General features: G+C 35.5%; 1 protein-coding gene across 3 annotated transcripts in view; it reads right to left on the bottom strand.

The window, feature by feature from the left end:
- DLC1 (DLC1 Rho GTPase activating protein) overlaps positions 1-13,061 on the bottom strand; it is a 225,987-nt gene extending 212,926 nt beyond the window's left edge. Inside the window, exon 1 of one of the 3 annotated variants that reach the window (XM_064652803.1) lies at positions 12,798-13,061. The gene's annotated coding sequence lies outside the window, so the exon portion shown is untranslated. The other 2 variants (XM_064652807.1, XM_064652802.1) reach the window with 2 other exon arrangements.
- Positions 13,062-13,525: the final 464 nt, after the last annotated feature.

Genomic DNA, 13,525 nt, shown 5'->3' with positions numbered 1-13,525 from the left:
ATTTAGGCTGCTTTTAATGTGCAGAAGGCAGGCTCTCAGAGAGTTAATGGGTGTGTGTTAATCTTGCTGCTGCAAAATGCAGTTACACGTGTGCAGAAAGGGGAGAACAGATCCCTTACTGTTATTCATTTTTTTATGTGGAGAGTTATATTTCATGGAGACTGAAAAACAAATAAATTTTACTTTAGAACCCTTCTGTTTTACTCACACTATCACTAGTTTTGGCTGCCTCATAGACTGCAGAAAAATGATTAAACAAAAGAATATAAAATACTTTGCTTGAAATGCAAGACAAATAAGGGTATGACAATTGTGCTAACTGTCATATTATTCTAATTATTGTCACAATATTCTCTAACATATGAGCATATATAAGCACTAAATATGAAAAATCTACTGTACATACACCCCCTCTCCAGACAGTTTCTCCTACTAGTTCCTGAAATCCCGTCATTTCCAAGGCACGTGAAGGAGCCCATAGTTTGGTGGAAGCCTACTCTTCTTCCACTCCCTCTCCACTCCTCAAAGACTGTGTTAAACAATTTAGCTTAGAAATTATCTTCCTGCTCTAATTGCTTGACACTTATGGGCCAATAAGGAACTTTTTTCTTTTCTACCTCTTTATTCAAGACAACTTATTTCCTTTCACTCACATGCAGGCACATAAGTTATGCCTTGGAGGATTCACCACTCCAGACCTCTGAATGAAATTCATAACTGTTCTCCTTTCTCTTCCAGAGAACAAAGTGCACCACCACTTTGCAAAAGAAAGCATTCCTACCTTGATCACTGCTTTTCTGCTATTGCTACTCTTTTTTCTTGACATGCAGCATCTTTTGTCCTCTGAGAAATGCCCCTCCCAAGTCCATTTGTACTTTCACCCAAGGAATGAAGAATCTGCCTTTCTCACTTTCTATTCTTGCCATCCCACAATTAGAAACCTTTGCATCTGATTTCTCCTGAATTTTATGACAGTCAGATGAGCCATTATCGGCGTGTTGAAATGTTTAGCAGACCTCTTCTGATCGAAGCATCTGTCATTATACCATCCACTCAGCTGTTACCATAATTCAGACTCATATTTTACTTTTACTTTTCAATAGCATAAGTTTAGTACTGCTTAGTACTATTAACTTTCTGAAAAATAAAGGTTTGAAACAAAAACACAGATGATAAAGATTTCTCCTGGATAAAATTTCTTGATCGTGTGTTTGAACTAAGGAATATTGGCAACATTGATCCAATAGACAATTCTTGACCAAAGGAAATGGAAGTGAGCAGTGGGTGATCACACTGCAGCAAGACCCCCTTCAAGAACCCTCTGTGATGCTTCACATTGTTTACAAAACTAGATGCCATTTTAAATGGATTTTATAATAATCTACTGACTGTCTCCTTTCATTGTAAAACATAATGGAAATGAAAACTGGGCAAACTTTTATGCTAGCTTATTTTGGAAGCTTTGTATCTAGTCTCACAAAACTGATAGTTACTTTACAACTGATTAAACATGAAGTGATGATGAACTGGTCAGCTCTCCTATAATTAGATTGTCTAACACTTTGCTTCAATTAAGGTTCCTGTGATTTTTTTCTGAGAAACTCAAACTGTTTCCAGCAGGCTTTTGAAATTCAAAGAAGTATCTTTGTCTCATGAAATTCCATTCAGGTTTGGCTATGCCATGCATTTTTCAACACATGTTTTACCTTCTCTTGCTTCTCTCCTGAAGGAAACATGGTGGTCTACAAGAACTATCCTTAAACAGACCCAATACCTACTGACACCTGCGAAAGCTGCAAAAGCTGCAGCAGGAAGACTTAGGACTTGGAGCTAGAGTAAGAATGGAAAGGGAAGGAAGGAGACTTACTCAAATGTCTGTATCTGTGACTACCCAGACCTGTCAGAGCAGCTTCCCTTCTGGGGCTTAGGACAGGACACAAAAACATCCCACTTACAAGAGTGGGGAGGCAGAGGCACATAACCAGGGCTCTCTGGTCCTTCATCTCCTCTCTCAGCCTTCCAGGACACAGGAGTGGAGCCCACTCTGTTTTTCCCAGAGAGGAAGAAAGAAGCAAGGACAGAAACATGAAGACATTCAGCAGTATCAGCCACCACACAAGCTGAGACAGTGAACTCCATCCCATTAGGATGGAAGGGCTATGGCAAAAGGAAAAGCAGGCATAAGGAAGACAGTGCTGTGCAAGAGGACACATTGGAGGCATCCACATACGGCCAAAGCAAGGACTGCCACTGACCCAAGTGTGACATCTCTGCTGCCTTCACCAATTCCACCATACTGACAATTCATTGAACTATATGCGACCTCCCTGTTGGAATAAATAGAAAAGTTTTGGAAGGGACAAAGTTGCAGAGAACACGGGAGAGTTTATGAAGTCTAAGTGGCAGGAAAGTTTCTGAGAGGGCAGCCCAGGCAGTAAAGTCTCACCATCATGCCAGGGGAATTACATTTTTGCTAATGCTTTACATGGGACGCAAATCTTTTCAGTTTAAATAAAAAAAAAAGAAAAGAAGAAATTAATTAGGCAAAGCATTAGCTTACAAACTGAAAAGAAGATGAAAGACTGTTTCATTGCATTTTTTACATAGCAGGCACATGTAAGCAATGAAGATCAAGAAGAAATATTTATTTTGTTATCATTATTTTATCTTCATTGGTCTGTGACCCCAGTCAGTAAACTTTGTTTAAGGAAGTCTAAGTGAACAGGATCTGTTTCCTATAAACTCATGTCCCATCTTCCTGGTCTGGCTTACATACAGTTCCTTCAGTAATGCCATACCAATCTCTGAGAGAGAATGTTGTTTACAAATAATTTGAGATAAAACATAAGTCTCTAGGTCTTCACTCAGCTATTTATTTTAAAATATCTCCTGTTTTTTAAAATGTAATCCTTCATCCTCTTATTTCCTGGACATATTCCACCCTCTGGATTTTACTGAAGTGGAGGATCACCTTGTCTGCAGTTTCTATATAAGCAGTAGTGCAGGCTTATAGACCTTGCTGTCCTAGAATAAAAAATATGTGGATCATTTATTGTAGGTTATTAATTTAGTGAGTACCAGATGCATTTTCCCTAATTTCTTTTACATATAAAAGATAATCATCTAAGACCAAACACTAAAAACCGTTTGAACTAACAACTATTTTGAAAATATTTACTATTTTATTCTAAATATCAGAAAAAGCATAGGACTCTTAAGACAAGTATGTCTTCAGAATTAAATAAAAAAAAGAAATATTTTATATAAATTTTAATGATGAGATTTGCATGTGTAAGCATGTGATGCACTTATAAATATGGACACAGACTAGTAATATAGCCGATGCTGATTTTTGTAAAAATAAACACAAACATATGCCAATAATGTCTTTTCACATGGTATTTGTCTTTTTTTTTTTTATGAGATCTCTTACTGCTTGTTTTCAGCCATGAATCACTGGACAGAAATCGAGGTACATTCTTTATGAGGCAGCAAAAGGTGGTAAGTAATTAATATTTGACAGAAATCCACACCCCGAGACATATTGTCTGCAAGAGAACAGTTTGAGCTTCTGTGAAAATATGCAATGAGTACTTGATAATCTCACTTTTCAAGAAAAGCTAAGGAAGTTCTGCCTACACCAAGACAAACGGGTATATTAAAACTGACTGACTCAGGTACATTGTAATATATGCCTCTGCTTTAAAAGTTGCTTTTAAAGGACCCAAATCAAAGCAACCCCTATTGCCATAGAGACGGTACAGCTTACTAGACACAAATCACCTAAAGTTTTTCTCTTCTGCTTCATTCTGCATGCCATTCAGGACAAAAATTGCTGGCCAGCTGTAGATCAAACGACATCCAAAAAAAGACAGCTGATAACAACCCTCTGATAAGTGTGAGGAACCTACTCATATTGAAGCATTTATTAGAAGAGACTCCAGGACAAGAAAACAAAGTGATCATGAACCAAATGTTAGAATTGAAAAACAATATTCAAATGAGATATTACTGAATTTGTAACTCTGTAACTCTGAAAGGTAACCAAGTTACCCTCTCTGAACACAGGAATAAAAGGGGAGACACATAAAGAGGGAGAAATTTGGGGAGCTTCAAGAGGGATGTTCTTCCAAGCTAACGGCAAATGCCTACGGAGTCAGAGATGAGCTTTACTTGAGGGAGAGCCACAGAGCCAGAAGGGATCCTGAGCAGGGACTGGAAGTGTGTGTGGGAAGTATAGCCTTTCTAGGATAAGAGAGAGACTTTTTTCAGTCTTTTCTTTCTGATCATTGAAAGGAAGGAGAAGCAGAGGGACTTCTGGCCCACAAATCCCCAACTCCTTACTAGGCCTCTTGAGTAGTATCTCCACAGAATGAGAAGTCGGGAAGAACAGGGGCAATTGCTCTGCACACATGGACTTGGAGTGCTGCGAGCAATGACCGAATGCACCAAAAGCTGGTTTAAAATCAAATCATATAAAGACCACTTGGTCTTGAACTACATACTTGCAAATCTGATTTCCATATGTAGTAAACTGGCTGAAAAATCTAATTAAGAATGAAAATAAAAATTAAAAAACCCCAGACACTAAACAGAAAGTCAGAAGTGAGAATATGCAATTTATTTATTTATTTATTAATATAAAGAGGGAGATCATGAACAGATTTGTGAAAGCAGCTATTAGAACCTGTGCTTTTTATATTATTCAGAACAAGAAAAGTAGTGAAATTATGAAATTTGTTAATTTAACCCAAATGCAGTGGACAGCTAGGAGATAAAACTGCACATGAAACTCTCTGTTACTAAATGCAGTGATTAAAAAAATACTCCTAACTATAAATACATATTACAACTCTCTACGATATCTGCTACCAATCAGGAAAAGAAACCCAAAACTAAGTCACTGTGGCTGGTAATCTGGAACTGAATTTCAAACTCAGTGAAAATTACAAAGAATGTAGCACAACAGGCAAAAGAGAGACTGAGCATACAGTAGCATATTAAAATAATATTTCTTAAACTCTCATGCAATGAACTGAAAACTAAATGCAATTTTGGTAATTTCATTGCAGAAAGAGAAATAAAGTAGGAGAAGGTCTAGCAAAAAACAATAAAAAGGATTATAAGTATTGTATAGCTTCTGTCTGAGGAGCCATGAAATATATGACCGTTTCCTGCTTGGGAAAAAGAGGATTTAGAATCACATAAAAATCAGCAGTATCATGAAGAGAGAGAACATTTATTCATTGTGCCTCATATTACAGGAACTTGCAGAAGACCAAAGTAGAAACAGAAAGCAGAAATATTAAAACAGAAAGAAGATTTTTTTTTTTTGCTTAAGCATGTAAATAAATAGAAGCTATATGTTTAGTAAATATAAAAGATATACTGCAAAAAGTTTGTTATTTCTGATGCAAGAAATACAACATAAGAAGTTAATCAAGCAATGTACCTGAAATCATTCTTCTGACTTGATAAGGATTTCCTCTTTCCTTCGAGGATCAGTTTCATCCTTTAGCAAACTATTTTCTTTTCTGCTTTACAGATTCTGACATATGTCATATATGGTCATTATAGTTTACTGCCAGTGAAAATGTGTAATATGCTCAAGGTAAAGAAAGGATGTTAACATCCTTTCTTTAGAAGACAGCTAACATGTTACAAAAATTGGAATACTCTGCAGCAGTATTATAAAATCTCAATACATTAGACACTACAAAATATAAAGTCAAGTTGGCAAGTGGTTCATTCAGAGACATCCAAAGTCTTTCTTGTTTTGTGAAAATACTATTGGCTCCTAAGGTATGAGCCCAAACTTTGTCAATATGCCTAATTTATTGCTAGAAAACATAAATCATGGAATTGCTTTATTTTCTATTCCTCAAAAAGTAGCTGCATTACCAGTGCTCATCATCATACAAAGAAGAGCTTTTACTTGTAGTCAACGCATGATTACAGTGGATTTCAGTTTGGTTGTATTTGTATTTGGTTCATTTCCAGTGCTGAGCCTCAGATTAGCTGAACCTCTTTCCTCAAGGATGAGAAAGGGGAAATGACTGGATCCAAACTGATCCACAGTTATCCAGGCTTACTAAAGATCTATGTTATTTACACCCAATTGAAATATCAAATCAAAACCAATCAAACTCCAAATTTAAAAATACCTAAGTTTTTGTTTTCGTCCTATTTTGAATACTCGATAAAATACTGAAATACTCTTTTCTCAAGAATTTCTAGTACAATTATAGAATTTGTTATATTTTTGTTAGGGTTTTTTTAGTACATTACTATGTACGTTTAATTAGTACAATTAATACATTAATTACTAAGCATCAAAGTCTTATTAGCTCTTACACAAATCCATTCTCTTCACCACAGCATCATCCCAAAGTGACAACACAGCTATCATATTTATAATTGCCCACTAGAAAGAGAAAAGGTTTTAAACCAAAAATAATTTCTAGCATAGACTTTTCAAGAAGAAAATCAGAGCCATGATATCTAGTGATTCTGATTTGTAAGTCTGCTGGTCTCCAAAATTTAGTAGTGTGAAAATTATGTATATACTGTCTTGATTTCATAATATAAATTGCTTATTTCTTTGGAATAAAGAAAAGTAATCGAAGATGTAAAGGTTTAAAGTCCTTTTTTTGCCTAGGAGGTCTTCTATATGGAAAGTTCATCACCCTTCCAATTCTTCCCCAAAATCATTTCAGCTCCCCACTCCCAGAGAAGAGAAAAGATACATAATTGGCAGATTCCTTACACCTCCCTTTACACCGTCATCTTGAAAAGAAGATGCAAAATGAGAAAAGGCCGTCCCACGAGATATAGAAACCTAGAAAACTGTGGCTATTATTTTTGGTTCTGAATTAGGGTAATAAGATCAACACCCCTTCTCTCCTCCCCCTCTCCCCGCTTTCCCCCAGAATAGAAGAAATTCCATTTGCTAACAGCTCTAGTGAAAAATTTTTTAACTACATGAGGTCCTTTTGAGAACAATATAAATTAACCAGATGTATTCCTGTTGCCTTTTAGATTTAAGGTTCTAATATGGTGCTTCCATTTAAAAAAAAGTTGCTGTTGCTCATTATAGCCATGAGCTATGAAATCTGCGGCACTAAGGACAATGACTTTTGGCAACTAGCCTGCTTACTGAGTAGCAGGGGGCATGTTTTCATTCCTGGTGCAGACATGACTGAAAAATATTTTAGACATTATTGTGCCTATACTTTGTATATAAAGAGCTGAAAATCATTTTCTCCCATCGAGAAAGACAAATATGTTAATATTGAGAGTCTACGGAGAACGACTGCTGAGATGACTGTGCTTTTTGATGGAAACGAATCACTAACAGCATCATTTGAAATCCCAATTTATTGCACCTGTAAAAAAGTTCCAAGAGCAAACTGAGCAAATATTTCTGGAATGTAGCTGAATATGTGAAAAGCAAAAATTAATCAAAATGGCTCTTTACCAGGTATCTTTTTGAAACTAGAGAGAGAAATAACATATAATGTACTCTGAGCATTTTAAATGTTTAAATGTGTTGTAAATGCAGTGGAGAACCTAATTAAGTCCTCTTTCTGCATTGAAGGGAGTACAAAAATTTAATTTATTCCCCAATAAAATTATTTATCCCCAATAAAATTTATAAATTCATCCCCCAATAAATTTCCCCCCAGAAACTGGGGGGGCGGGGAAGTCTGCATTCAAACATAATCCTGAAATTTACTATTTTTCATTATAATATTCTTGTTTTGGACTTTTGTACAGTGTATGCATCTCACTTCTTTATCTCCTTTCTCTCTGCCTCTAACAGGCATATTGTGAATATGATATAGTCAATAGACCTTCTCCACAGTATTTTCCAGAGTGCTTCAATTCCAAACTCGTCAACTGATGTCCTGATTTTATAATGATACTCTCCTACTCATCATCTGTAGCCTGCCTGGAAAGATATGCCCAACCCTGGAAATTATGTTTTTTGAGTATATAAGTACAGAAAAAATAAACCAGATGCGTCCTGAGCTCATGTGGAGGTTTTCCCTTGATTTTAAAATCAATTCAAGTCTATTTCCTTTACCAGCTACCAATTCTCACACAACACAAAAGCTTTTCTAAAATCTTTAGCTATATATCCAATTATGCTGACAGTGACTCAACACTTGGAAGTTACCAAGAAGGCATTGTCATCTGCATGTAGGTATTCAATGGAACTAAGTGTAAAATTGTGAACCTGGAATCCTCAAAGTCCAGCCTCTGCAGTGGAGCGTAAAACTCTTAGAGACCATCCTTTCAGCAAAAACTTCTTATTTTAGTGCATTAATATTAAAAGCTGCCACCTCTCTGATAAAACAGTGTTACCTGAAGATATACAATTCAAGAAAAATGAAAAGGGATATCTCCATTTAGTGGACAAAAAAAAAAAAAAAAAAAATTTAAAAGTACAACTTCCAGTGCATTGAGCTTCTTGGAACTACCCAGAAGTGGACAGTTAAGTGCTCTAGACTGAACCAGTGAACTCAATGCAAGTCTTCCTTGCCCATTACATGTCTGTATCTTGCATGAAAAAATTCATAAGGAGATTAAAAGAAGTTCATATTTTGTGACAGTCTTAGCAAAGATGTTAATAATACAACATAAAAGTTGTCGAGTGCTCTTTAATAAGGTGCAGCTGTATAGCTGTAATAGCGTAAACCCAACTGCTTTGGTTAGATACATTTCTCACTGGTTCCTCTTGCCTCTTCCATTTTCCCTTAGCTCCCTTAGCAGAACAACACTTTGCAAATATCCTCCATATTACTTCAGATTTTCCTCACTTTTCAATCTAATGAAGTTGTCTATTTGAGACTCAACACTGCCTCCCTCTTATCCAAAGTAAAATTTTGGATCATAAGGTGAATTTCCACAAGTGACATGATGTTCAACTTAGAACATTTATTTTCTTCTAGCATTGAAGAGTATTTGTCATGGTTGATTCCTTGTGTGAAACTCTCATCAATGACGTACTTATTCTGAAAACTCTAGAACTGATAAAGAATGAGCTAGAGGGTGGGAGTACCACCAGTAGAGATTCAGAAGTGACAGAATTGTTTACAAAATTTCCTAAAGTTCAAGGACATTTCATCTAAACCTACTAGATTTTGACACAAGGTACATTGGAATAACTAATAGGAAATATCACAAACCAGCATAAGAAAAAGACTGTATGAGAATGAGGGGTAGAAATAAAGAATACATCATATGAGTAAAACTGGTTTTGATGCAGATACATACAGTCTGAGGTAAACCTCTGTATTTGTGTTCAGTAACTGATGTACAATACACCAGAGATAAGACTCCAGGCATTTCTCATTTCAACATAAGTGATTTTCTTCATTAAAGAGAAACAAGCAATTATGGTAATAGCGGATTTGAAATTCTCTACCAACAGACTGTTATTAAATAAGTAGCACCTCAAATCATCAACAAATAATAATTGTGAAATATGATAAAAATATTGAAATTCAATATTGGTAATTATTCCAATAAAATAATATTTACAAATATATAGGATTTGTATGCGAAAATCCTGTATATTTTTGATTTGGGGTAAAATTTATACATACATGTGTGAATATGTACACATGTACATATACATGTATATATACACATGTATTAAAAACACACCTGTGTATACAGCCAGTCTTAAAGTCCTTCCTATGTATTAACACTGATCATGATCTTTGGAGATATTTAAAGCCCAAGCGGACAAGGCCCTGAGCAACTTGCCCTAGTTGACCCCACTTTGAGTGACATGTTGGATCAGAGACCTCCAGAGGCTCTCTCCCATTAGGAAGGAAATCAAGACCTAGCCCTTCTGGATATGCTACTTCAATTACTCTGGCCCCTCTGTTACTCTGTTTTTGTCTTTTTGCTTTTCCTTTTCTAAAAAGAACAGAACATCATAAAAAAACATATTTTAATTTTTTTCTCCAGACAAACAAACAACAGAAAATGGAACCAGATGACTAAAAGAAAAAAGGAGAATACTCTAAAATATGTCATTTTTGAGAAAAGAGAAAAGTTCCCTTCCTACTTCTGCTACTGCCCTCTTCAGGGATGCTTTATAACAAGGAGGATACATTTCAGCAACAAAATTCATGTTAAGAACAACAGAAAATTATCCTAAAAAATGCAGCTTAATGCCTCTGACAATTAAAAAAAAAGTTAATTAACTTTTGAGACTTGTGCAAAAGCCAATCCTTTGATTGTTCCACCACCTAAAGAATAATTTAAAAATTGATTTTAAGCTCATTAATTGAACAGAATTACTATAAACTTTACCTATTTAAAAACTGGTCACTCAAACTTTAATTTGAGTTTTATTGAGGTTTAATTTTCTTTTAGGAGGGATTGCTTCGTGTTATGGATAACTTTATGAATTTTTTCCAGTATTTTAATTACGGAATTTAACACAAAGCTCAACAGATACAATGTTTAAAAGAAAGTAAGTTTGCAGGCACATAAATTTATGGTGAAAGAAGTCTATTTAAATAATTTCTATTATATGAATATAACCACTTGCATTAATTATTCTCGAGGCTGCAGAAATAAATTCTTAACTTCCTTTACAGGAGTCATTTGATATAACTACTTGGGGTATTTTCTTGTTTCAAACTAAGGACATTAACATTTTTGAAGGAACAGAGCAAGGTCAATACACTCTAGATACTCATTTTTCATTCCCATTATTGCTATGTATCTATAAAATAATTTTAGAGGTTTTCTTAGACAGTAGGTTTTCTGTGAATTTTTTTTCTTGAACAACCATATCTTAAAAAAACAAAATAAGGTTACTATAATGGAGAAGTTAGACTAAGTAGAACCAGAAGCTGAACAATGACTTGTCTTCAGGACTTTTATTTAAACCTTCTAAATAAAAAAGGCAGACAACTATCTGTGTTACATTTTCTTATAGTCTACAAGAAACTTCAGAGTTAAATGAGAAAATACTTTCTGAGTTTTATTCTGTTGTCCACCCTGTAGTTCAACTGCCTCAGGTGTCAAGTATTTTCATCTGCAAGTGAGGTCAGATGAGGTCATTACATGCTTTAAAACCCAGAAGAGCTGCAGAAGACGACTGCTTGATATGGAATATTTTCTTCTGTTTAACTAAAGTACTCACTAATACTAAATACGTGCACAAATATATGCAGAAGTAAGTATGGGAACACTGTGCAGTGAAAGGCACTAAGGCTAAATCCTTTGAGACATCAACGTTCCAGCACAAATTTCATGCAAGTGACAAAGAGACTCAGCCATTCAGATTCCTCTCAACTTCTTAGTCCCACTACCTACATATCACAGTTCTCCCAGACCAGGACACCTACCTGGAGAAGACTTGTCCATAAACAAATGAGTGACTGTGATTTTAAAATGCATCTCAGAATATAATCAGGAAAAATTTGCTGCCTACTGGTTGTTCCTTACCCCCTTCAGATGCATGCCCTTCACAATCCAGAGCCACTTCTGACCACTAGGAACAACTTTCTTCTACCCAAATGGCAGTAAAGTGTACAATTCTCAATCTATTGCAGAGCAGATACTTGACTCCATTATGGAGTATTTACTGGTCTTCATGCCCTTCCACAACACAAAGTCATTTCATTACTCACCAATCATTTTGAAAAATATTCAGTAAAAGCACAGTTGAAAAATTCTTGAAATACATGAACAGACGACTCCTCTTTAGTTACCAATCTGGTCAGTAATTATATGGAACCTTAATGATGCACATAAGAAAGAATCTTTCAGATTTCTTATAAGCAACAACTGTCTTTTTAGAATTTCAGGAAGACAAAGAATGAGATTGCCATGAGAAATGCCTCTGATATCCATGACAATTTAATAATTAAATCACAACTTTACATAAAATATTCATCCATTCACATATCAGTCAAGGATAACATATTGAATTTCTCCCTTAAAAGCAAATTCTTGTTATTTTTACTAGTTAAAAGTTTACTAGGTTAAAAAAAAGACTGAGTAAATCCATACTTCCTCCTGAAAATTATAGTTAGCTGACATTTACTAAGTCTTGCTTTTCCTCTTCTAAATGCTAGCACAGCACACAGCAAACTGTGTATCTAATCATAAGTTACTAAAAATAACCTAATTTAGCTAAAGCCAACAAATAAACCTTGGAATTTCAGACTTAGAGTGTACACATTTAAGACTATATTGTCACTTATACTACAAATTTCATCTATGACTGAGAAAAGGCTAGAGAACAAGCCCAGCAGAGGTACAACTGATTTATCTACATAAAACACTCATCATCATCATTACTGCTGGAGGGGAGGGAAGGGAAGGTGGGGGGAGAGAAAAAAACATAGCCCTAAATGCCCTCCGTGTTGCTAAATGCGGTGAAAAAAGAAATCGTTCACACCTCTAGCTTTCCTATTTAATGTCCACTAAAAAATACGCAAACAAGACCATACAGCTCTATTTATATAAGAAAGCAAATAAGGTCCAGCATATCAAACATATTTTTAAAAGACGAAGAAAAATGTACATGAAGATATTTTTATAGATCTATTTTTTATAGATTTTTGATAAACAGAATTGCCACAGTCTACAACTAAATGTATATTTTTAAAATTACAGATTTTTTTACCTCCAGTTCTAGTGCTGAGATCCTGAACGCAGAACACTCCGCTGCTTGTTTCTTTTCTGATTTTTCTTTTATTTCCTTCTTATTTTTTAAATTTTTTGATAGTCTAAAGTATAGAAAGATTCCAAGACAGCCTTACCTAGATGAAGAGAATCAGGAATTTGGACATGACCTTCCCAAAATATTTGGTCAATAAAACGAGAAAAAAAAAAAACCAACAACAAAATGAAGGAGCAAACAAACAAACAAAAGAGCCCGGTCTCAGCTAGCTCCTGCTAGCATAAAAGTTCAGATTTCGTTACTGAGATCATTGCTCTATTCTAAGCAGTTTTGCTCAATGTGTGATTCTAACAAAAACTCCCTCTGCAGCTGGAGGGAGCCTTAGCTAAGCACGAGCCTGTCAAGCTTTTCCCAGTGACTTCTGTCTACTAAATTCAGACTGATGTTTTGTGAAAGGGGCCTCAACAACCAGGCCCAGATTGCCTGAAAAGTATTTCCTGCCTTTGAGAGAGGGAGGGAGAGGGAGAGACAGCGAGCCTGCCTGCCTGCGCCAAGGAAAGAGCACACAGCGATGGGGGAAAAGGAAAAAGACAAGACCGAGTGTTTCAAGACATTTAGCTTAACAAACTGATGAGCTATTTCTGCATAACACGAAGATCTGTACTACAGCTACATAATGTAAAAATGCTTTCAAACCCCTCCCTCCTAGTTTGTTTTTCCTTTAAAAAAAGTACTTTATGCATCTCTAATGTTCACACAAAGGTAACAGTTATCCAGGAGAACATTTCTGAAACACCTGGTCTTTGGCACCAGGTAGAAACAAGCAGAAAGCAACATGGTCTAAAACCAATTAAAACATTGCACGAA

Source organism: Pseudopipra pipra, chromosome 4, assembly GCF_036250125.1.
Source record: "Pseudopipra pipra isolate bDixPip1 chromosome 4, bDixPip1.hap1, whole genome shotgun sequence".
Lineage (NCBI taxonomy): Eukaryota > Metazoa > Chordata > Aves > Passeriformes > Pipridae > Pseudopipra > Pseudopipra pipra.
The sequence above is the reverse complement of the archived record's forward strand: the minus strand, read 5'-3'. Positions and strand labels throughout refer to the sequence as shown.